Source organism: Lissotriton helveticus (genome assembly GCF_964261635.1).
Source record: "Lissotriton helveticus chromosome 1_1 unlocalized genomic scaffold, aLisHel1.1 SUPER_1_unloc_6, whole genome shotgun sequence".
NCBI classification, from domain to species: domain Eukaryota; kingdom Metazoa; phylum Chordata; class Amphibia; order Caudata; family Salamandridae; genus Lissotriton; species Lissotriton helveticus.
The window spans coordinates 4048802-4074275 of NW_027611703.1; the positions used below are offsets into that span (position 1 = coordinate 4048802).

The following is a 25474-nucleotide window of genomic DNA, read 5'->3' on the forward strand; positions in this document are numbered from 1 at the left end:
TGGTGGCGGCTGGTGTTCACTGCGGCAGCGGCCCTAACCGTGGACATTGCATCACCATTGTGAGAAGTCATGGCTTCTGACTTTTGTTCGATGAGGACATTGTAGAGAAAATTGACGCGCAAGCAATAGAAGAGTTCTATGGTCTAACATCGGACATATCAAAATTCGGAGTCTGGATATATATTATTTTACCAATCAAGAAACTGACCGTGGAAAGCGAACATTGACGCAAAGGAGGCGCTCGGTCAGGGGAGGAGGAGGAGGCGGCGGCCGTCCCGGTGGTGGCCGGGTGTCTGCGTGCTGCAGTGACCTCCAGGCGGAGGTGGGGCAGCTAATTGAAGGAAGACCACGGGCCGCGCCTGCCCTTTGACCGGGCCTGAGAGGTCCCCAGAGGTGCTGCTTGCACGGGGTGGGGCGGCCCTGCCTGGGCCTCAAGCCGGCGCTTCGGAGGACGACCAGTGAGGTCGAAGGTGGCCATTGCCTCGCACAGCTGGGGACTACCGAGGAACTTGCCCTGGGGGACTACAGTGAGGAACTCCCGGAGGGGGCGGTCTGGCAGGCCCATACCTTTTCTGCTTTCGGGCCCTGGGCGGAGGGCCGCACAATTGCGGGTAGGCGCAGTGGAGTATCTGCGCTACGGTGTACCTGGGACCTGCAGGTGTAGCTGGGATGTGTTGATCCCGGGGACGCGGGTGGACACTGCTCATTTGTGACCGGGGGGTGCTTTATGGTGCCGGGCGACCATCTGCGGAGTGGAGTCCACTTGCTCCGGACGTGAGAGCTGTGCTGGCACGGGGCGTTACTCAGGCCTGTGGATTTGGGACTGAGGCGGTTCAGCTCACCCTCGTGTGCTGGGACGGTCTTTTGGAGGTCCTCTAAGATGGCGGAGGTGATTGACAACATGGCGGCTGGGCAGAGTCGGGGCGCGACGGCTGGGCCGGACGGGGCTGCAGCACAACAGGAAGGCCCGGACGCCACGGCACAGGAACGCAGGTTGACTGCTCGCCTGGATGGTATATTGGAGGCGATCACTGCGACCAAGGAGACGTTGCACCGGGACATAAGTCAGGTGGCCGCGGGGCTGGGCCTCCTGAGAGCGGATCACGCCAAACTGTCTGATAGGGTGAAAGACAATGAATCACTTCTTCAGGAGCTTAAGCCTGCGGTGGTCACCGCGGAACATAAACTTTCTGATATCCTGGCCCGACTGGAGACGCTGGAGAAACGAGCGGAGGATTCCGAAGGTCGCAATCGCCGGAACAACGTCAGGGTGGTGGGCCTGCCGGAGAAAATTGAAGGGGAGGATGCTGTGCGTTATATGGAGGACTGGTTTAGATCCACGGTTGCTCCTGAAGGCTTATCCCCGTTCTTTTCCGTTGAAAGGGCGCATAGGGTCCCGTCGCGTCCTCCCATGCAGGGCCGTCCTCCCCGACCGATGGTAGCCAGGCTTCTGCACTTCAGGGACAGGGACCTGTTGATACAGAGGGCGAGATCGGTGGGGCCCTTCCAGATGGACAATAGCAGAGTGACTATCTTCCCGGATTATACCCAGGAAGTCCAGAGGAGTAGAGCGACCTTCCTCGCGGTCAAGAAAGAGCTTAGGGAGGAGGGTGTGCAGTACTCGCTGCTCTTTCCGGCACGGCTGAGAGTGATACTGGATGGACAGTCTCATTTTTTCCACACCCCTGAGGAGGCCTGGTCGTGGCTCGAGAGATATAGGTTGGGCACTGACCGCCCACACAAGGATGGGAAGGAGAAGACGAGACCGACGCAGATCCGCAAGTCCCAGAGGATCCGCAAACGCGACAGGCTAAAGCAGGCTATGAAGGAGGAAGCGCTGGCGGCGGAACGGAGAGGAGCGTTGGCCGCCACGGCGACGATCACGGGCTCGCTGCTCGGGGAGCTGGTGGAGGACTCGGAGTCGGACAGCGGAGGCCGCAAGTCGGGTGGAGAACTTTCCGAGGCGGACAGCTCTGTGGGGCCGCCGGTCACGCCGCAAACGGCGGATGGTCTGTTTAATGGGTAATTGCGGAGGAGCGCTGTGGACTCGGCAGTGGTGAACATTTATCCAGTTGTCCAGCGTTCAGCAGGTACTCTGTTGTAATTTTCATGTGGGATCTTGGACATGGGGCGTGGGTTGGCCTGCCGCGGGTTGGTGCTGGGTTACCCCCCTAGTGCCCTTACGGCTCCTGTGGCGGCTGCCACGGGTTAGTATACTGTGTGTATAGTGTAGGTTTGGATGGAGGCTGATGCACTGTTGTTAGGTCCTGTCCTGGGGAGTGGGGTTGGGGTAGTTTTTTGGGGTGTTGGGGGGGGTGGGTGTAGCTGCAATGATGTGATGGGGTGGTTGATGCAGGCGGGGGAGAGGAGAGACAACAGCGATGGGGTCGTTACCTGATGTGAAGTGCTTAACATGGAATGTTCGGGGTCTCAGAACAATGTCTAAGAGATACAAGGTGCATGCTTATTTAGTGAGGCGGGGTGTTCAAATTGCCATGCTCCAGGAGACTCACCTTACCAAACTTGAATGTGATGCGTTGCAGAAAAGGTGGCGGGGCCAAGTGTTTGGGACCTCTTATTCGGCGTTTGCGAGGGGGGTGCTGATATGGGTCAGGGCGGGGGTCCCATTCCAGGTTACGGATCGGGTGGTGGATCCAGGAGGTCGGTATGTAGCAGTGAGAGGGAGGCTGCATGGGTCTGAGGTGGTGTTATGTAGTGTTTATGCCCCTAATGTTGACCAAGCCCGTTATTTTGATGTTCTGTCGGGCTCCTTAGCCCATTATCTGACGTGTCCCATTATCCTGGGGGGGGACTTTAACTCTATCACTGATATAGGGTGGGATAGGTCCCACCCGCCCTTAGCGGAGTCCCCGGTGCGGAAGCTATCGGAACGTAGGAGGGAATGGCAGGACAGGTGGGGATTGCTGGATGTGTGGAGGAGGCAGCATCCTACTGATAGGGATTATTCCTTTCATTCGGCGCTGCACGATCTACATGTCAGAATTGATTCTATATTGTGTGACGCCCATATGGCGGCCATGGTGACCCATACTGAGTATCTGGCTAGGACCATTTCGGACCATAACCCTCTGCTGGTAGCGATCAGATGGCGGAGGGCGAGATCTGAGATCCCTACCTGGAGGCTACGACCGGACACGCTGGAGGACCAGGTATTTGGAGCCACGGTTGAACAGGGCTTAACGCTGTATTTTGGTGAGAATGAGGGCTCGACTGCAACGAGAGCGCTGGAGTGGGATGCAATGAAGGTGGCGGTGCGAGGTGTGTGCATGGGTAGTTTCTCGAATGTGCGGACGACTGTTCTGGCGGATTTGGAAAAAGCGGAAAGTGTGTTGAGAGACATGGAGAGGAATAGGCCGGAGTGTCCGGATTTACAGGTACGACTGCTGGAGGCTAAAGAAGTGGTGGCAAGGGACACGGAACGGTTGAGATGTTATGATTATAAGCTGTACCTCGTAAAGGTCCATGCGGAGCGGGATAAGGTGGGCACGCTGCTGGCAAAGCTTGCTGACCCGGTACCGAGGAGTGGCCCGATTCTGTGTGTCAGAACCGAAACGGGGGAGGTGGTCCATTCACCGGAGGCCGTTTTGCAGTGTTTTCAGCGGTATTACATGAGCTTGTATGACACTCGGTTGGAGGCGGGTCCCCCGGCTATCGATGCTTACTTACAAGGGGTACAGCTCCCAGTGTTAGACGAGGAGCCGGCGAAGGATTTGGGGGGTCCGATTACACTGCTGGAAATCCGTGGGGCTATTAAACAGATGGCTAGGAACAAGACGCCGGGGGCTGATGGGCTACCGGTTGAATTCTATGCCAAATACGCGGATATACTGGCGCCCAGACTGTTGGCAGTGTACTCGGAGGCGATGACACTGGGGCGTCTCCCCGTCACTATGAGAGAGGCGCTGGTAATCCCGCTTCTGAAGCAGGGTAAGGATGCTCTGGAGGTGGCGTCGTACAGGCCGTTGTCCATGCTGACGGTAGATTATAAAATCTTGAGTCGTATATTGGCTACCCGGCTGCTCCCACATATGACCTTGCTGGTGCACGGTGACCAGGCGGGGTTTATCCCTACCAGGAACACGGCCATCAACACGCGCAGGCTGATCGGTGTATTGCAGGATGCCTTGGGCTCGGACGGCGCGTCGGCGGTTCTGTCGGTGGACATCGAGAAGGCCTTTGACAACCTTGAATGGGGTTACCTGGATGCGGTGCTGGAAAGGTTCGGACTAGGTGAGGGGTTTGTGAGCTGGACGAAGATACTATATTCGTCGGCCACGGCCAGGGTGCGAGTGGGGCCGCTTATATCCTCTGCTTACCCGGTGCGTAGAGGAACCAGACAGGGCTGCTCGCTCTCTCCCCTTTTATTCGCCCTTGCAATGGAACCGTTGGCGGCGCAGGCCAGGACGGGGGACTACTTTCTTGGAGTCCGCTGCGGTGGACGTACTCACCACATTTCTTTGTATGCCGACGACCTGTTGCTGTACTTGGAAGACACGGAGTTGGCCTTGAGTGGAGCTATGAGACTGCTCTCAACCTTTGGCGAGTTCTCAGGGCTCAAAGTAAATTGGGGTAAGACCTGTGTTTTTCCGCTGAGAGCGGAGGCTCCGCGACCGACTCTTGCGGCGAATGTGGTATGGGAGGACAGGTGCTTTACGTACCTGGGAGTCCGGATCTACCATGATGCAGAGAGCCTGCTGGAGGGGAATGTGGGACGAGGTATCAGAGGATTGCGCGGCTGCATGTCCTTTTGGGCTACTCTGCCTTTGTCGGTGCAGGGACGGGTGGCACTGTTGAAAATGGTGGCGCTCCCTCGACTGTTATATTACTTCAGGACCTTGCCTATTTGGATCCCGCAGCGGGTTTTTCAGGAGCTGCGGTCAATGATTATTGGGTTCCTATGGGGACAGGGTAGATGTAGAGTGGCGCTGCATACCTTGACTCGGCCCAAACTCGAGGGGGGGATGGCGGTGCCGGATTTTGAACTATACTATCTGGCAGCCCAGCTCCAGATTCTGACGCAGAATGTGGCCAGGGAGTTTAGGGGTCCTGACCGGGTCCGGGGGATGGGCATCCAGAGACACGTTCTGTCTTACATTGTTATGCAGCAGCGGTTGGAGTTGCGAGGGCTTACCTTAGAGGAAAAAACCCTCCGACTCTGTTGGAATAGGAGCCTGAGGCGGGCTCGAGCGGAACGGCCATATGCCCCGGAGATTCCCATTGGGATGTTGACGGCTCTACCGCATGGGGGTGATTGGTCTCCGTTGGCAGGGTGGGAGGAGTTGGGCCTACAGATGGTGGGAGATCTGTTTGTGGAGGGGGTGCTGGCCCCGTTTGCGGTACTCCGAGAGCAGTTTGGTCTCCCGGACGGGGATTTTCTCCTACACGCTGCGGTTACTGCGGCGATACGGAAGCACTGGCAGGGGGGACTGACGGAGCCGAGCACGACCATGGCCTGCCAATATGTGGTGATGGCCGCGGGCACAATCAAGGCGGTGACCTGTCTCTACTCACGGATGTTGAATGAGGGACTGGAGCCTCTCACGGTGCTGAAAGCTAAGTGGGAGGAAAGTGTGGGCAAACCTATTCCGGACACTGAGTGGGGCCACATTCTGGCTCGGACATGGAAGGGTAGCAGGAATGCCAGGTTCCAGCAAATACACTTCTTCCTTCTGCATAGAGCGTATCTCACCCCGGGGAAACTCCGCCGACACTTTCGGGTGCGGGATGCGGCTTGCCCGAGATGCCTGGCCGGTGGGGTAGAATTGGATCATATGATGTGGGGTTGCCCACAGCTGGGTGCGTATTGGCCTGAGGTGGGCGCCCTTCTGAATGCGATTACGGATAGGGAGGTGGAGTTTGACATGGCGGCTTGCCTCCTGTTGTGGTTTCCCCACACGGCAAAAACGAAAGTCACGAGCAAGTTCATTGATTTGGGGCTCATGTTGGCGCAGAGGGAGATTACATGGCGTTGGAAAACCAGGGAAGGCCCAGCGGTGAGACGATGGACGAATGAGTTGTTGAAGTGGTCGAGGTGTGAGAGCATATTGAGATTGCGGCAGGCCACGAAACTGGGGTCGGAGAAGGGCCTGGAGGCAGCTAGAGCTTGGGAAACGATTGTGCAAGCTTTGAATGACCGCTTAACAGTGGATACGGAGGACAGACCCTCGGAGGCTGAGTTCCAGGGAACTGATAGCACGAACGTTTGATCAGTATTGATGACGCACTGTCACTACTAGCGCACAACATAGCTAACCACACTAGCAGCAGTTAGAGGGGGGGAGGGATAGAGGAGTACGTAGACTGCCCTGTTAGAGCGTGGCAGTAGATGGAGAGGAGTATCCGTCGGGCGGGATGGCCTGTTACACGTAGATGCGGGTTGGGTTCTGTGGATTTGCCGCGCTTGGACGGTGTTAGAGTGGTGGGTACGGCTCCTCTAGGGGGCAGTTGGGGGGGGGGGGGAATTATTGTTGAGGGTCCAGAAAATGCGGAACCAGAATTGTGTTGTTGACCTACCGTCCCTATGTGCCAAGCGGGGAAACGTCTGTTGCAATTTGACTTGACGCCGCCCTGCCTCCGGGATGAGGGCTGATGGGCTGTGTACTACTGCTTTTCCACGTGGGGTTTTGTATGGGGACGGGCTGATGGTTGATACTTTCGATGTTTGACTGTAATTCTGCAATAAAAACATACTTTCAAAAAAAAAAAAAATACATTAAGTGAGAAACAGCAAGCCAAGAGATCGTCCCCTATCTGGATCGTACCCCATCAAGGTCACCTGTGTCTGCAAGGTATTGGTAGGAATCCCAGAGCTCAGCTAGGGAAGAGTGTCTGCACAGAAACGTACGTTTTTGGATCCCAAACTTCCCCTGCCTTTTTAGCCGCTAAGGGTACTTATTTCATCTGCCATGATAGAGCCTATACATGGTTGCCCCCTGACTTCTCGGGCTCATGTTTTGTTTCATTCCTGTTACCTCCCACCTACACAGCAGCGGCAGATTACCATCGGACAAGGGTAGTTAGAGGTGTTTTGAGTAAAGAAGACACTGCAGGTCAAGAATTTGGTGACTTTGCAATGGGTGTTCTGCCGTTCTGGGGAGCCATGGCTAACAGCAGAAACATAAGGCAATTGACAAGGGTAGTTGAATCCACCGTGATTGAAACTGCTGGTGCCCTTAGTAAACTGACTGCTGAGCTCCAGTCGGATCGACTGATGACCCTTCAGAACCGGGTCGCTTTGGATGTAATACTTGCGGACCGAGGTGGAGTATGCAAATTGATCCAGTCCAGTTGTTGCATTTTTATTCCAGATAATGCTCCAACAGTATACGGGGCCATCTCCAAACTACATAAAATCTCTGAATCTATCCATGTGGATAAAGGAGACTGGTCATTAATGGGATGGTTCTGGGGACTGATATCTGCCTGGGGATGGAAAATTCTGATGGTCATTGGGATGGTCTTAGCCATTCTTTTCCTGTTTTGTCTATGCATACAGTGTGCTCCTGCAATATGTGGCCTCTGTGTTACATCATGTGTAAGGAAGCCTGTGTCAAGACATGAGCTCAGCACTAGAATGATGTTGCAGCAACATCTCAATGACTTTAGGAATATAGATCTGGACTCAGATTAACATGAGGATAGATTAATTGCCTATATAAGGGCAAAAGGAGGGTCTGTGGTTCTGAAAAATCTGGATTCATATAATAGTACTGGACTCGAGAATAAAAACTTCGTCGAAACAGGACGAATTTGGTATCAAAAGACCGAGAATGACGAGTACATCAAGTACATGTATTTTCGGCGTATTCGAGTGACGATTTCACCTCGAAATCGTCATTTACCTTCTAAACCCTTAGCTGCATGTTGCCCTTTACATAGGCCTTAATCCAGTTGAATTTGATTCCACAAGGACACATACTCCTTAATCGACTTCTCTCTGACCCCAGTATAAGTTAGAACCATTGCCCCAGGCCGAACTCGTTAGGTCAGTTCCCTCCCAGTGGCCGAGCAAGATAGCATCTAGGCCCAACCAGCCATAAAACCATTTCAGCGCGCACACCTGCCATATCTCGCTCACATCTTTCTCCACTCCTTTTCCTCACTTGCTTTATGACGGGGAGGTGACCATTTTTATTAGGGGTCCAGCGATATCTGATGAAATGTTGGGCCTTGCCGGATGATTTGTTATGGGCCGCACGACGTGAAATATGTACATGTCATCATGACTCTGCTTTTCTTTTGTAATCAGTAACCATAAATGAAATACCACGAATCCAAGGAATGTTTTGCCCAAAGCTGAATATTGTGTATAAGAAGAGAAGCCTAACTTCGTGAAAGTGTGCAGTCTCCTGAATATACTGGTATTGTACTTCTAGGACCCTGTCACCTTGGTTGCAGCCAATAAACTAATCTTTGACTTCACCTGGAAGACTCTGAAGTTTCTGTAGGTCTGACTCAGGAGAACCCGAGGTCTCTGGGTGTTGATCCCCTGGCACCGCTGGGTTACCGGTTCTGTAGGTTCGGTACCGGTTCTTAAAAACCCAGTACCTCAACTCCAGCACAGGCCAGGCTTGGCGGGTGCAGAGTATGCAGGGTTCGCGGTTCCGGGCTGATGCCAGGGCTTGTTACTTGCTTTGAGCAGTACCACGGCTCGTGGGAGACCCAGGTAGTCAGAGTCACAAGGCAGTCAGGTCCTCTGGGGTTTTTGAGGTTCCTGACCACTGGAGACGCCGAGGTTTAGCAGGAGCAGGTTCGAGGGTCGACAGGCCGGTAAGGCTGGGTCAAATCAGTTGGTGTCTTCCTCTTTTTAACAGCTGCATGGCAGGTCTTCTTGTTTCTTGTTCTTCTTTCTTGTTTCATAATCTGGATCTGGGGAAGAAAGGTTCAGGGTGACCCTAAATACTAAATTTAAGGGCATTACAGGTAGGGCAAGGGCAGGGACTAATGGGTCGCTGTCCTGGGGTGGGTACACCCCCTAGCCTGCTCCTCTCCAGTGGGAGGGGGGCAGGAGCCTAGCTGTGATTGGGCAGGTCTCCCCATCTTCAAGATGGCCGGAGCCCGGGGTCGTGCATCACCTCTCCTCTCCCACCTGAGGGGTGGAGTTGGCACAGGCTGGCGCACCCCCGTTCCTGACGTAGGGTTTTCCACCAGTCTTCCCGCCAGAGTGTGGGTTAGAACTGGTGGGGGCCAGTTGCTCAGTACATCAAGTGGTCTGAAGAAGCACACAAAGGCGGAATGCCTTTGAAGCTTCCCCTGCCCATCCTGGGGGAGGAGGCTTGGTACCTCGTCCCAGGATGTGCATTGTTGCAGGCCCAGGAGAGCGGGGGCTCTCCGCCCAGGGGTCCAGCAAAATGTCTGCTGTGTGGCAGCCTAGGCAGCCTGTCAGACAAGACGTGGATTGTAGGTTAGGTTTCAGGGGGCATCTCTAAGATGCCCTCTGTAGTGCATTTTAGGTTTAAATTTGTTTTATTGGTTTCAGAGAAAAACAAATACAGTGCAATGCATTGTTGAGTCCATGAAAACATGCAAATGACAGACTGAAGTAACCACTGGGCATGAAGTTGCGCATACCCTGCAAGGGCTGTCAGGCCCCACCAAGGGCACCAAGACGCATTTAGTGTTCTATCCAGGCAATTATTTTGTTAAAGTCCTGATGATGATCCCATTTAATTAGAGCGCCGTATCGAAACGTCGACCTTTCTTAGCAGACGTACTGTTGACCATTGGTATTATTGTATGTATTTTCTGCTCTGGGAAACATTGTTATATCTTTTGATCCTTACAGTGCCCAGACCGCTCACTTCTCTGTTGCCTGAAGTATTTCTCTCTTATTTCCTTTATTTCTTTCCTTCTATTTTCAACCTTTTATGAATGGCGCAGGACTGTGCTTCACAGCAAAAATTGTTTGTTGTAAAAATGTATTTAAAAACCAAAAAGATTTGAATTAACCTATAATAAAACTCCCTGCCCGGCTGGGCAAGGAAAACGTATAGTAGCCTATTGTGGTCTATACAATAGAATTACGCTATCTTTTTAAGCAATGTACTTTCATATAATACATAAGTGCATTCTGGGGGTTGTAGTATCCATTACTTCACTAAAGACAGTGGTTTAAAAAAGAAACTCCATGCTTGGAGGAGATGTGTGCCTTTGTCATGAGCCATCTGGGGCTCAATAATAACTCCGGATACTTTTCAAAAACTCGGATTCACCTTCACCTCCTCTGCATTCCCCTGGACAGGCCTCAGCTCCTCTGCACCCCTGGACAGGATTCGTCTCCTCTGCATCCCCTGGACAGGCCTCACCTCCTCTGCACCCCCTTGGACAGGCCTCACCTCCACTGTAACCCCTGGACAGGCCTCGCCTCATTTGCACCCCTGGACAGGCTTCATCTCCTCTGCACCCCGTTGACAGGCATCACTTTCCCTGCACCCCCTGGACAGGCATCACTTCATCTTCACCCCCTGGACAAGCCTCACCTCCTCTGAACTCCCCTGGACAGGCCTCACCTGCTCTGCATCCCTTCGACAGGCCTCATCTCAACTGCGCCCCCTGTACACACCTCACCTCCTCTGCACACCCTGGACAGACATCGCCTCCTCTGCACCCCTTGGACAGGCCTCACCTCCTCTGCACCCCCTGCACACACCTCACCTCCTCTGCACCCCCATGGACAGGCCTCACTTCCTCTGCACACCCTGGACAGGCCTCAACTACTCTGCACACCCTGGACAGGCCTCACCTCCTCTGCACCCGCTTGGACAGGCCTCACCTCCACTGCACCCCAAGCCCAGGACAGGCCTCAACTCCTTTGTACTCCCCTGGACAGGCCTCACCTCCTCTGCACCCCTTTGGACAGGATTCACCTCCTCTGCACCCCCTTGGGCAGGCCTCACCTCCTCTGCACCCCCTTGACAGGCCTCACCTCGTCTGCACCCCTCCTGGATAGGCTGCACCCCCAGCCCAGGACAGGCCTCAACTCCTCTGCACCCCCTGAACAGGTCTCACCCCTCTCAGCACAGTACAGGTCTCACCTCTTCTGTACCCCCTGGACAGGTGTCAGGGTGCAGGAAAAAGGAATCAAAGCTCTTCTTTGTTCCGCAGTATCTGCCATTGAACCGGCATTGCAAAGATTACCCGCTCGCAAAAAGGTCGCGGGTGATTATAGCGTGGAAACGGGCATTCTCCCCGGTACTACCAACAGGGAGGACCATGGTGCAAGTTGGTGGTCTAGTCCTGAGCTCGTGTACACAGGCACGAGGTCCAGACTAGCTGGGAAGTGCGCCGGTTGATTTTAGAACCGAGGCACTTCACCAACTGATTTTCAGAGATTAGTCATGTTCTTTCTGTAGTCTAGTTAGATAGAAATAGTGCAGTTTTGTGCCAGGCTTAGGCGCAGGTTAGAGCGCTTCAGTGCGTCTGTTAGTTAGTTAGGTAATTTAGAACTAGAGAGAAATACAAATTTAAAGTAAATAAGAAAAAAGAAATATAAAGAGAAGAATTAATACTTACCCATTGAATACTTCAGTTCCTGATTTCTTCGTTGCTTGATTGACGGCGGAGGCTCCAGAAGGTTCCTAAGTGAGAAGTAAGAAAAATTCAGAAGATAAGAAAGTAAGGGAGAGAGTGAATGAACGAATGAGTGAAAAAGAATAAATTAACTCACAGAGTTAAAGAGTGCTAAAATGTTGTTTATAATGCAGGTTACCAAAGAATAAAATACTTATATTAAAGAATAGAAGAGGAACAAATGCCATAGGCACTCTGGGTAAGGAAATATATACATATATTATAGAGAGACAGAGAGCAAGAAAGTGGAGAAGGAACTGAAGGAAATTAGCAATGGTGTGCTTTTCTGTTACAGCGATTTCCACTCATGCTTGAAGATAGAGAGGGAGTAAGAAAGGCATAAAATGGAGTACGGCAGAAAGGAAGAAGAAGAGTGGAAGAGCCAGAAGGTCAGGCAGTCTCTTCTCTGTCCCATTCCCCTTTCCCCCGGCTGGGTTCACACAGAAACTAGTTAACTCTTCAGTTGGTGGCTGTGGGAAAACTAGGGGTGGAATTTGGAAAATCTCATCGTTCTGCTCCTGGGAGTGTCGGCACTGTGAGTAACCACGACCCTTGACAGAGCGAAGTGCCCACGTCAATACTCGCCCGAGCAGAATGGCTGAAGAGTTTGATTTAAAACATTTAGGAAATATTCTTAAGGAGATTCAAGAAGAGTTAATAGCAGTCAGAGAGGAAAATAAGGTAATCAAATTTGAAATGAAGGCTCACATTTTCTTAACTCAGTGCTCGTTGTACTTCATGTGTCGGCCCACTGTCTTCCCAGTACACAATCTCGTATAGCATTCATCTAGTCGTATCTCAATGGGGACGCAGCCTGTGGTCAATGCCCCTGGTCACCCAAGACTCACCAATTTTATATTACTTTGAGGAGTTCAAGAAAGAGTTTTTGCGACTTTTTGATCGTCGGAAGGTGGCACAGGCTACGGATAATGAATTACTGGAGTTGAGGCAAGGGAATCGAGAGCTTGTCTTCACCTGGCCCAATTTAACAAACTTGTTGTAGAAACTGAATGGCCGGAGGCCAAAAGGGCAGCCTTGTTCTATCGGGGTTTGAAAGATGACTTAAAGGATACTTTATCACTGATCCCAAATTGCCCTACAGAAGTTTCAGCTTTGATTGATCTCGTTTTAGAGATAGACTATCGACTAATGGAAAGAAGGGGTGAGAGATGACGTGAATTTCGGCCCAGTGTACCACGATTTGACCGGGTCAGAGCAGAGGTTGTTAAATCTTGTGATAGAGAACATGGAGTCGAATCTATGCAAATTGGAACTATTAGAGGCCCCCTTTCCAAAGAAGAGAAAGAAAAGCGTCGACAGAATAATCTATGGCTTTATTGTGGTATTAGTGGACATTTTGTAAAGGAATGTCCCAAGAAGCCAAAAACCTTCAAGAAGGAAAACTCTCTGCACCACCAGTAGAAGGAGTTGGGCTGGTGGTTGCTAACAAGGATATAATTCGAATTTCTTATCAACTGGCCAATACTCTACAATCTTCCACTCCACACCTCATTCTGACGATGACCCTAAGATTTCGAGACAGAGTTCTTTCAGGAGTGGCCATGATGCTGGACTCCGGTGCTACGGGGAATTTTTGTGACCTCAATATGCCTCGAAAATTGGTCTGACGGCATTACCTAAAAAGAGAAGTGAGGCAGTTAGGGCTGTTGGCGGTAAAAATTCATCTTCCAGCCCAATAACCAGTCACACGGAAGTTGTGGAACTTGTTTCTGTCGAAGTTCAAAAGGAGGTGATTCCATTTAACTTGATTGATGCTCCTCAGTTTGGAATCATCCTGGGTTTGCCTTGGTTAACTGAACACAACCCAACAATTAACTGGAGTGATCGAACTGTGAAGTTCAACTCAAGTTATTGTTTGGAAAAATGCTTCGGAGAAAAGCGGAAAGAGCAAGATGGAAATCCAGCAGCTTTATTAAGCAAGCAAAAGATGATGGTGTGTGCGGTTCAAACTGTGAGTCTTACGGTAGAACATCAAGAGTTTGCTGAAGTTTTCAGTGAATCGGAATCAAAGAAGTTGCCCCCACATCGGTCGTATGACTGCAAAATCGATTTGGATCCTGGATCTAATCTTACTGAAGCTGAAAACCATCATCTTAAAGATTAAATTTAGAAATACAGAGAAAACAGGTTCATACGACCATCATAGTCCCCCGTTTCTTCACCATTATTTTTCTTTCCCAAACGTGACAGAGATCTGAGAATGTGTATAGATTATCGTACCTTGAACAAGATTACAATAAAGAATCGTTATCCTCTTCCCTTGATTTTAGTTCTTCTAGATCATGGGTACTCACAAACTTTCTCTCGGGGGGCAAATTTATAGTGTGGTTTGTAGCCAAGGGCCGCTCCTGTGGGGGCGGGGGCAGTGGGGGAGGGGGACGTGGCTAAAGAAAAAAAACTGAGACCATGAGGTTGAACACAGGTCCCGGCAGCGGACGCTTTCGTCCACTGAGTCACCAGACCCAGCACACACACACACGCACACCTCTCTCTCTCTCGCTCTCTCCCCCTTACTCTGACTGTCTATCTCCCTCTCTCCCTCCCTCCCTTTGTCTCCCTCTGTCTCCCTCCCTCTGTCTCCCTCTCTCTCTCTCCCTCTCTCTGCCTCCCTCTCTCCCTCTGTCTCCCTCCCTCTGTCTCTGTCTGTCTCCCTCCCTCCCTCTGTCTAACTCCCTCTCTCTGTCTCCCTCTGCCTGTCACCCTCTCTCAACCTCACTCTGTCTATCATCCTCTGTCTCCCTCCCTGTCCCCTTCCCTCAGTTTCCTTCCCTCTGTCTCCTTCCCTCTGTCTCCTTCCCTCTGTCTCCTTCCCTCTGTCTCACTCCCTCTGTCTCCCTCTCCCTGTCTCCCTCTCCCTGTCTCCCTCTCCCTGTCTCCCTCCTTCCTCTGTCTCCCTCCCCCTGTCTCCCTTCTCCCTCTGTCTTAAAGTCCTTGCACATTAACTGTTCTACTCTTATCTGCCACGATGCCCCAGGAGGATCCAAATATTTCCGTAGAGTGATTCCCCGAATATTCATGCCTGTCCTTTCATATAATACATAAGTGCATTCTTGGGGTTGTAGTATCCGTTACATTACTAAAGACAGTGGTTTAAAAAATAAACTCCATACTTGATGGAGTTGTGTGCCTTTGTCATGAGCCATCTGGGGCTCAATAATAACTCGGGGTACTTTTCAAAAACTCGGATTATGAGCTCTTAAAATCAAATTATACGTCTGGAAAGGAGTATCTCTGGGCAGTGAGGGCAGCGGCTGAGGCATTCCACACTCCTCCTACCCAGAGGACAAGCCAGGGCAGGCTTCTCCTCCTACCCCAACATGGCAGGTTTCATAACAGCACAGGACAGGCCTCACCTCCTTTGAATCACCCCACTAGGACAAGACAGGCCTCTCCTCCTACCCGCGCAAGACAGGCTTCATCTCCTCTGCATTCCCCTGGACAGACCTCAGCTCCTCTGCACCCCTGGACAGGATCCGCCTCCGCTGCACCCCCTGGACAGGCCTCATCTCCTCTTCACCCCTTGGACAGGCCTCACCTCCACTGTAACCCCAGGACAGGCCTCACCTCATTTGCACCCCTGGACAGGCCTCACCTCCTCTGCACCCCTGGACAGGCCTCACCTCCTCGACACCCCCTGGACAGGACTCACCTCCTCTGTACCCCCTGGACAGGCCTCACCTCCTCTGTACCCCCTGGACAGGCCACACCTCCTCTGAATCCCTTGGACAGGACTCACCTCCACGGTATCCCCTGGACAGGCCTCACCTCCAATGTAACCCCTGGATAGGCCTCACCTCCTTTGCATCGCCCTCACCAGGACAAGACGGGCCTCGCCTCTTCTGCACCCCCCTGGACAGGCTTTACCTACTCTGTACCCCCTGGACATGCCTCACCTCCTCTGCACCCACTGGAAGGCCCCACTTCCACTGCACCTCTCAGGACAGGCATCACTTCCACTGCACACCCTCTGGACAGGCTTCACCTCCTCTGCACCCCCTGGACAGGCATCGCTTCCTCTGCACCCCCTGGACAGGCATCACTTCATCTTCACCCCTGGACAGGCCTCACCTGCTCTGCATCCCTTGGACAGGCCTCATCTCAACTGCGCCGCCTGTACACACCTCACCTCCTCTGCACCCCCCTGGACAGGCCTCAACTCCTCTGCACACCCTGGACAGGCCTCACCTCCTCTGCACCCCTTGGACAGGCCTCCCCTCCTCTGCGCCCCCTTCACACACCTCATCTCCTCTGCACCCCCATGGACAGGCCTCACTTCCTCTGCACCCCTTGGACAGGCCTCAACTCCTCTGCACACCCTGGACAGGCCTCACCTTCTCTGCACCCGCTTGGACATGCCTCACGCCTCCGCACCCCTGGAGAGGCCTCACCTCCACTGCACCCCCAGCCCAGGATAGGCCTCAACTCCTTTGTACGCGCCTGGACAGGCCTCACCTCCTCTGTACCCGCATGGACATGACTCACCTCCTCTGCACCCCCTTGGGCAGGCCTCACCTCCTCTGCACCCCCTTGACAGGCCTCACCTCGTCTGCACCCCTCCTGGATATGCTGCACCGCCACTGCAACCCCAGCCCAGGACAGGCCTCACCTCCTCTGCACCCCCTGAACAGGTCTCACCTCCTCAGCACAGTACAGGCCTCACCTCTTCTGCACCTCCTGGACAGGTGTCAGGGTGCAGGAAAAGGAATCAAAGCTCTTCTTTGTCTCGCGATATCTGTCTTTGAACGGGCATTGCAAAAATCACCCGCTCGCAAAAGGTCGCGGGTGATTCTAGCACGGACCCGGGCATTCTCCCCTGTACTACCAACAGGGAAGACAGCGGTGCAAGTTGCCGGCCTAGTCCTGCGCTCCTGGACACAGGTGCGAGGTCTAGACAAGCTGTGAAGTGCGCCGGTTGATTTTAGAACCAAGGCATTTCACCAACTGATTTTCAGAGATTAGTCACGTTCTTTCTGTAGTCTAGTTTGATAAAAATAGTGCAGTTTTGTGTCAGGCTTAGGCGCAGGTTAGAGTGCTTCGGTGCGTCGGTTAGTTAGTTTGGTAATTTAGAAGTAGAGAGAAATACCAATTTAAAGTAAATAGGGAAAAAGAAATATAAAGAGAAGAATTAATACTTACCCATTGAATACTTCAGTTCCTGATTTCTTCGTTGCTTGGTTGACAGCGGAGGCTCCAGAAGGTTCCTAAGGGAGAAGTAAGAAGAATTCAGATAAGAAAGTAAGGCAGAGAGTGAATGAACGAATGAGTGAAAAAAAAAAAAAATTAACTCACAGAGTTAAAGGGTGCTAAAATGTTGTTTATAATGAAGGTTACCAAAGAATAAAGTACTTATATTAAAGAATAGAAGAGGAGCAAATGCCACAGGCACTCTGGGTAAGGACACATATATATATATTTATTTATTTAATGCGATTTAAATAGCGCGAACATTACCTGAAGTTGTCAGAGTGCTTTACATAAGAACCAGTAGCGATACATAAGGACTTGGAATTACATGAGTTACATAAAAGATACACACAGAAAAAAATTGCAAATGTACAAGATGTAGAGTCACACACGGAAGAGATAAACACAGAAAAAACTGCAAACATAGAAGTTGCAAGTCACTCAAGGAAGAGATACAAATGGATATACTCTAAGAGTCACATAGGAATGGTAGAGACTACAAAGGTCTACTGCACATACTAGTGATTAGAGTTATCTCTATATACATAGGGAAGGGATACAAATGGATAAACTCTAAGAGTCACATAGGAATGGTAGAGAGTGCAAAGGTCTACTGCATATACTAGTGATTAGAGTTATCTCTATATACATAGGGAAGGGATACGAATGGATATACTCTAAGAGTCACATAGGAATGGTACTACATATACTAGTGGTTAGAGTTATCTCTATATACATAAATATACAAATAGTAGATTTTCTCAGGTCAAGACCCAAAAAACCAGGAGAGCAGAGTTCCATTAAGGAGGGGGGACGTAGTCTCAGCACCAAGGGAGGGTGGGAGGGATGCAAGGGAATGGAGAAAAGTCAAATCATAGGATCGTCAAAGGGGAAACGAGGGACAAAGGGTTAAAGGACGAGGGAATGGAAAAGATGGCGGGTGAGGGTCCAGAGAAAAGCGGCCGAGAACAGCAGCAAAATGGCGGGCAGGACAAGAGTAAAGAAGTCCATGAGAGTGACCCAGTTAGTATGAATCAAAGTGCCAGAAGAAGTCCAGGGGGGTTCACAGTCCAAAAATTAAATTAGTAATGGTGTGCTTTTCTGTTACAGCGATTTCCATCCATGCTTGAAGATAGAGAGGGAGTAAGGACGGCATAAAATGGAGTACGGCAGAAAGGAAGAAGTAGAGTGGAAGAGCCAGAAGGTCAGGCAGTCTCTTCTCTGTCCCATGCCCCTTTCTCCCGGCTGGGTTCGCACGGCCACTAGTTAACTCTTCAGTTGGTGGCTGTGGGAAAACCAGTGGTGTAATTTGAAAAATCTCATGTTCTGCTCCTGGGAGTGTTGGCACTGTGCGTAAACACAACCCTTGACAACAGGCCTCCCCTGCATCCCCTGGACAGGCCTCACCTCATCTGTGATTCAGAAAAGGGGGTGGTGATGAACAGAGTGTCTGAATTAAGCAGACCACTCTTACCCAGTCCAAAGATCAGGGCTTGATCCATCACCGTTATTTAGCTCACTGCCCCATCCCAGCTCAGAACCTGGCTATATGCAAATTAGTCTGTCCCTGGCCCAGTGCATCATGGGAACAGGGCAGACCAAACTACCAAGCCAATTCTTCACCAGAAAGGAGACAAGCTTCCGGGACCGGTTTCTGCCATTTCAGGCGTCGTCGGCCCGGCTTGCTTGAATCCTGATGGAGCAGTGAGCAAGGGACTCATGTCTGAGCATACCCTTCCACGCTTATGGTGGACAAAATGATTCAGAAAAGGGGGTGGTGATGAACAGAGTGTCTGAATTAAGCAGACCACTCTTACCCAGTCCAAAGATCAGGGCTTGATCCATCACCGTTATTTAGCTCACTGCCCCATCCCAGCTCAGAACCTGGCTATATGCAAATTAGTCTGTCCCTGGCCCAGTGCATCATGGGAACAGGGCAGACCAAACTACCAAGCCAATTCTTCACCAGAAAGGAGACAAGCTTCCGGGGACCGGTTTCTGCCATTTCAGGCGTCGTCGGCCCGGCTTGCTTGAATCCTGATGGAGCAGTGAGCAAGGGACTCATGTCTGAGCATACCCTTCCACGCTTATGGTGGACAAAATGATTCAGAAAAGGGGGTGGTGATGAACAGAGTGTCTGAATTAAGCAGACCACTCTTACCCAGTCCAAAGATCAGGGCTTGATCCATCACCGTTATTTAGCTCACTGCCCCATCCCAGCTCAGAACCTGGCTATATGCAAATTAGTCTGTCCCTGGCCCAGTGCATCATGGGAACAGGGCAGACCAAACTGCCAAGCCAATTCTTCACCAGAAAGGAGACAAGCTTCCGGGGACCGGTTTCTGCCATTTCAGGCGTCGTCGGCCCGGCTTGCTTGAATCCTGATGGAGCAGTGAGCAAGGGACTCATGTCTGAGCATACCCTTCCACGCTTATGGTGGACAAAATGATTCAGAAAAGGGGGTGGTGATGAACAGAGTGTCTGAATTAAGCAGACCACTCTTACCCAGTCCAAAGATCAGGGCTTGATCCATCACCGTTATTTAGCTCACTGCCCCATCCCAGCTCAGAACCTGGCTATATGCAAATTAGTCTGTCCCTGGCCCAGTGCATCATGGGAACAGGGCAGACCAAACTACCAAGCCAATTCTTCACCAGAAAGGAGACAAGCTTCCGGGGACCGGTTTCTGCCATTTCAGGCGTCGTCGGCCCGGCTTGCTTGAATCCTGATGGAGCAGTGAGCAAGGGACTCATGTCTGAGCATACCCTTCCACGCTTATGGTGGACAAAATGATTCAGAAAAGGGGGTGGTGATGAACAGAGTGTCTGAATTAAGCAGACCACTCTTACCCAGTCCAAAGATCAGGGCTTGATCCATCACCGTTATTTAGCTCACTGCCCCATCCCAGCTCAGAACCTGGCTATATGCAAATTAGTCTGTCCCTGGCCCAGTGCATCATGGGAACAGGGCAGACCAAACTACCAAGCCAATTCTTCACCAGAAAGGAGACAAGCTTCCGGGGACCGGTTTCTGCCATTTCAGGCGTCGTCGGCCCGGCTTGCTTGAATCCTGATGGAGCAGTGAGCAAGGGACTCATGTCTGAGCAAACCCTTCCACGCTTATGGTGGACAAAATGATTCAGAAAAGGGGGTGGTGATGAACAGAGTGTCTGAATTAAGCAGACCACTCTTACCCAGTCCAAAGATCAGGGCTTGATCCATCACCGTTATTTAGCTCACTGCCCCATCCCAGCTCAGAACCTGGCTATATGCAAATTAGTCTGTCCCTGGCCCAGTGCATCATGGGAACAGGGCAGACCAAACTACCAAGCCAATTCTTCACCAGAAAGGAGACAAGCTTCCGGGGACCGGTTTCTGCCATTTCAGGCGTCGTCGGCCCGGCTTGCTTGAATCCTGATGGAGCAGTGAGCAAGGGACTCATGTCTGAGCAAACCCTTCCACGCTTATGGTGGACAAAATGATTCAGAAAAGGGGGTGGTGATGAACAGAGTGTCTGAATTAAGCAGACCACTCTTACCCAGTCCAAAGATCAGGGCTTGATCCATCACCGTTATTTAGCTCACTGCCCCATCCCAGCTCAGAACCTGGCTATATGCAAATTAGTCTGTCCCTGGCCCAGTGCATCATGGGAACAGGGCAGACCAAACTACCAAGCCAATTCTTCACCAGAAAGGAGACAAGCTTACGGGGACCGGTTTCTGCCATTTCAGGCGTCGTCGGCCCGGCTTGCTTGAATCCTGATGGAGCAGTGAGCAAGGGACTCATGTCTGAGCATACCCTTCCACGCTTATGGTGGACAAAATGATTCAGAAAAGGGGGTGGTGATGAACAGAGTGTCTGAATTAAGCAGACCACTCTTACCCAGTCCAAAGATCAGGGCTTGATCCATCACCGTTATTTAGCTCACTGCCCCATCCCAGCTCAGAACCTGGCTATATGCAAATTAGTCTGTCCCTGGCCCAGTGCATCATGGGAACAGGGCAGACCAAACTACCAAGCCAATTCTTCACCAGAAAGGAGACAAGCTTCCGGGGACCGGTTTCTGCCATTTCAGGCGTCGTCGGCCCGGCTTGCTTGAATCCTGATGGAGCAGTGAGCAAGGGACTCATGTCTGAGCATACCCTTCCACGCTTATGGTGGACAAAATGATTCAGAAAAGGGGGTGGTGATGAACAGAGTGTCTGAATTAAGCAGACCACTCTTACCCAGTCCAAAGATCAGGGCTTGATCCATCACCGTTATTTAGCTCACTGCCCCATCCCAGCTCAGAACCTGGCTATATGCAAATTAGTCTGTCCCTGGCCCAGTGCATCATGGGAACAGGGCAGACCAAACTGCCAAGCCAATTCTTCACCAGAAAGGAGACAAGCTTCCGGGGACCGGTTTCTGCCATTTCAGGCGTCGTCGGCCCGGCTTGCTTGAATCCTGATGGAGCAGTGAGCAAGGGACTCATGTCTGAGCATACCCTTCCACGCTTATGGTGGACAAAATGATTCAGAAAAGGGGGTGGTGATGAACAGAGTGTCTGAATTAAGCAGACCACTCTTACCCAGTCCAAAGATCAGGGCTTGATCCATCACCGTTATTTAGCTCACTGCCCCATCCCAGCTCAGAACCTGGCTATATGCAAATTAGTCTGTCCCTGGCCCAGCTCATCTGTAACCCCTTGGACAGGACTCACCTCCTCTGCACCCCATTGGACAGGCTCACCTCCTCTTCTCCAACTGGAAATGCTCACCTCCTCTTCTCCCCAGGACAGGCTTCACCTCCTCTGCACCCCTGGACAGGCCTCAACAACTCTGGACCCCCTGGACAGGCCTAACCTCCTCTGCACCCCATGGATATGCTTTACCTCCTCTGCACCCCAGGACAGGCCTCACCTCCTCTGCTCCCGCTGGAGAGGCATCTCCTCTGCACCCCTCAGGACAGACCTCACATCCTCTGCACCCCTGGACAGGCCTCTCCTCCTCTGCACCCCAGGACAGGCCTCACCTCCTCTGCACCCCCTAGACAGGGTCACCTCCTCTTCTACCCATGGACAGACCTCACCTCCTCTGCTCCCCCTGAACAGGCCTCACCTCCTCTGCACCCCGGCACAGGCCTCACCTCCTCCGCACATCCTGGACAGGCCTCAGCTCCTCTGCAACCCTGGACAGGCCTCACCTCCTCTGCACACCTGGACAGGCCTCTCCTTCTCTGCCCCTCCTCTGGACAGGTCTCACCTCCTCTGCCCCTCCTCTGGACAGTCCTCTCCTCCTCTGCGCCCCTGGACAGGCCTCACCTCCTCTGCACCCCTGGACAGGCCTCTCCTCCTCTGCCTCTCCTCTTTGCCCCTCCTCTGGACAGGCCTCTCCTCCTCTGCACCCCTGGACAGGCCTCTCCTCCTCTGCACCATAAGTGAGCAGTAATTGGGCCAAACCATAATCTAAACCGTAATAGGTAAACATTTGATCATCTGATGGCGAGGAATCTTTGGTTTTTGTCTGACATGTATGGTTCAGGACACACTCTTACAAAGCAGACGGCCCTCACTGAAGTACGACTATTATGAGAAATACTGGCCACTCAAGATGGAATCATTAGATGCATCAAAGGGTTTTGCCCATTCTGTGTCTATGGGAAAATGTGTTCGTCCATATGGCCCATTGTGGTAAAGCTGCTGCCGAAGTCTAATTCTATCACAGCTCTGTGGTAAGTATTAGCGGTGAAGCCTCGCGGCTCCAACCACAACCGTTTTGATGGCACTGCCTTCTTTTTTGATACCATGTTCATACTGATAACGCAGGATTCATCCAGCGGTGTATCATAAGCATAAAAACAAATTTCCATAGACAGAATTCCTTACAGTTAATTCCAAGGAACATCAAAAGCCTGCTTGGAACAGACAAGATTGATAAGAGTTTCCCTTCCTTAGCCCTGATACCGGCTAATCACGAGTTTAGCCATTTCATATTTGAGCATTGCTACACAACTTGTTCTCGTACCAGTTGTGCCTCGCTAGCACAGCCAATGGAAATGGCTCTGGGATCTAATCAAGCCCTCCAAGACTCTCACGTAGCACTCTCCTTTGGGAAGTTTTAATGCTCTTCTTGACCCACTGTAAAAAAAATGAGGTCTTGTTCGTTGATGATCCTATAAACTCATCACCAAGTATCACTGTAAGTTCTGTTTGGGACCGTTGGTAAGACTGCGATACCTCAGTCATAAACCTGTCTACCCCGCCGCTTGCCCCACAAGTGAGGTCAGGCTGGGGTACACCAATGAGTTTTCTATATGGCCATTATGTATTTTAATGTCACAGTCATTCAAATGAGAGCCCTGCACACATTGTGAGATGATACTTTGCTGTAAGTTGAAATGAAATCTTCAGAACTGTCTCCTAAGAAAGGATTCCTCACACCCCTGCTCTTGCCTGATGTATTAGAAAAGCTAACCTTCACATTGCCGGAGAAAACAGAGCTGTACTTGAGATACACTCAAACATGTATGTCCATTTCTGACTTACGGCTGGATCACAGATGTTTTCTAAATACCAGCTTGGGTCTGAAATGCTTGTTATTGTATTTTATTTCTTTGCAAAACCTTATGCTAAAATGTATACTATGTAAATATATGATATTGATTTTCCAGTACAGAGGACACTGAAATTTTATACAACTTTTTTTCCTCAAGCAAAAGCTTCACTGTGTAAAGTCAATATCGTCATAGTCCGCACTACACATAAGGGGTACATTTATTTGGAAGCCCGTATAATTGATTTATGAAGTAGGCCAGGCATTTTGATTTATTTGCAGTGCTAGTAGATTTATGTAGCTTATTATCCCTTTCACAACTAGATTTGCAAAATATTTCCACATCCCAGATAGGGTCACACTCTATCTACGTTGTGCATTATGGTTCTTTAATTTTCCAGGCCACATATTGATCTGCATACATTTTTGACATATTCTAGAACCAACTTTTCACGCAAAGCAATTGCAACACCCAACTGAACACATTGTAGGGAATGCAAGATTAAGTAAAGCATGTGTAATATAAACTGGAACAACATGGTTACCAAAATACGTTTACACTCACTATTTAGAAATCAAAGCGTGTTTTTGCCTGAAAAGTAAACACATGGAAGGGACCCGTTTCAATGTCCATTGCTTATATGCTTACATCCTTACAAAACGTAAATAGTATGATTTAAAAAGACCACATCTCTGAACACAGAGCTGTGGTACACATTTTATAAACTAAACAGTCGTTAAGGATTGCATTAAACGTTTTCCACTCCACACACCAACAGAAAGACGAGAAAACGAAAGTACTGTTTCACTGGCAAACTCCGTGAAGTGGCGCTAATGTGTTTAGGTGTGAATAAAAGCAATCTGGCCACTTTGCGACACCTCTGTTTTGCTTTACTTTGTTATTTTTCTTATTTTGAACCTTTTTTTTCTTTCCATCCCGAGGCTGCACTTTGGAATAGAAAAATTTGAGAACTAGACGACATTTCCAGCAAAAGTGTTTCTTCCTCTTTTGGATCCATTTCACAGGGGAACAAATGAAGGAAAAGAGAGGAAAGAGAAGGTAAGCGTTGTTTCTTGAAGTCACGCTTTCATTCAGCAAGTGAGGAAGAGCGAGACAGAGACAGAGAGAGGGAAGAAGAGGAAGAAAGGAGGGGGATGCTGACCACGGCAGAGCAGGAGAAGCGGACACTCTCCTTGTCAGAGTACAAGGCGGAAGTGCCTCTTTCTGGCCAGACACAACCAGGCGCGGCCTGCACGTCGATGGGTGCGTGAGTCCAATCTCAGCAACAATGAGAATGTAAATTTGCCTCAAATGTGCAGGTAAAGAAGAGTGGTGGCAAAGATTTCTCACAGTGCAGCGATAAGCATCTCTCCCAGTGTAGTAAACATCAGTGCAGTGTACACATTTTCACTGTGCATGCCCCCCTGTAGTGCAGTACAAAGCAGTCCATTGTGAACATAGTCCTCATAGTGTAGTAAAAGCAGTACATTGTGCAAAGATTTCTCAGTGTGGTAAAAAGCAGTGCCCTGTGCACAGATTACCTCTTTAAGCTGTAAATATCCCTCACAGTGCCATGAAAAGCAATGCAATGTGCACAGATTTCTTATAGTTAAGTAATAAACACGTACAATGTGCACCGATTTCACATAGTATTGTAAAAAGCAGTCCAGTGTGCAAAGATGTCTCATACAGTATTACAAGTAATACAAGTAATACAGTGTGCACAGAATTAAAGATTAAGATGTAAATACCTCCGTGTGCAGGGAAATGCAAAGTAACATGCAGGATTTCCCAGAGAGCAGTAAAAAGCACAACAGGTTTGGAGTCTGGGGGGGGGGGGGGGGCAGGTTTGGAGTCTGAGGGGGGGGGGGCAGGTTTGGAGTCTGAGGGGGGGCAGGTTTGGAGTCTGAGGGGGGGCAGGTTTGGAGTCTGAGGGGGGGCAGGTTTGGAGTCTGAGGGGGGGGCAGGTTTGGAGTCTGAGGGGGGGCAGGTTTGGAGTCTGAGGGGGGGCAGGTTTGGAGTCTGGGGGGGCAGGTTTGGAGTCTGAGGGGGGGCAGGTTTGGAGTCTGGGGGGGGCAGGTTTGGAGTCTGGGGGGGGCAGGTTTGGAGTCTGAGGGGGGGGGCAGGTTTGGAGTCTGAGGGGGGGC

General features: G+C 50.9%; 1 protein-coding gene across 2 annotated transcripts in view; it reads right to left on the reverse strand.

Moving 5' to 3' along the window:
• Positions 1–25158, reverse strand: part of LOC144806289 (uncharacterized) — a 45833-nt gene extending 20675 nt beyond the window's left edge. Inside the window, exons 1-3 of one of the 2 annotated variants that reach the window (XM_078672680.1) lie at positions 25079–25158; positions 16747–16811; positions 11533–11597 (exon numbers count right to left, since the gene is read on the reverse strand). The gene's annotated coding sequence lies outside the window, so the exon portion shown is untranslated. Of the gene's footprint in view, positions 1–11532; positions 11598–16746; positions 17061–25078 lie in introns of those variants that run through there. The other variant, XM_078672679.1, reaches the window with a different exon arrangement.
• Between the last annotated feature and the right edge of the window lie 316 nt (positions 25159–25474).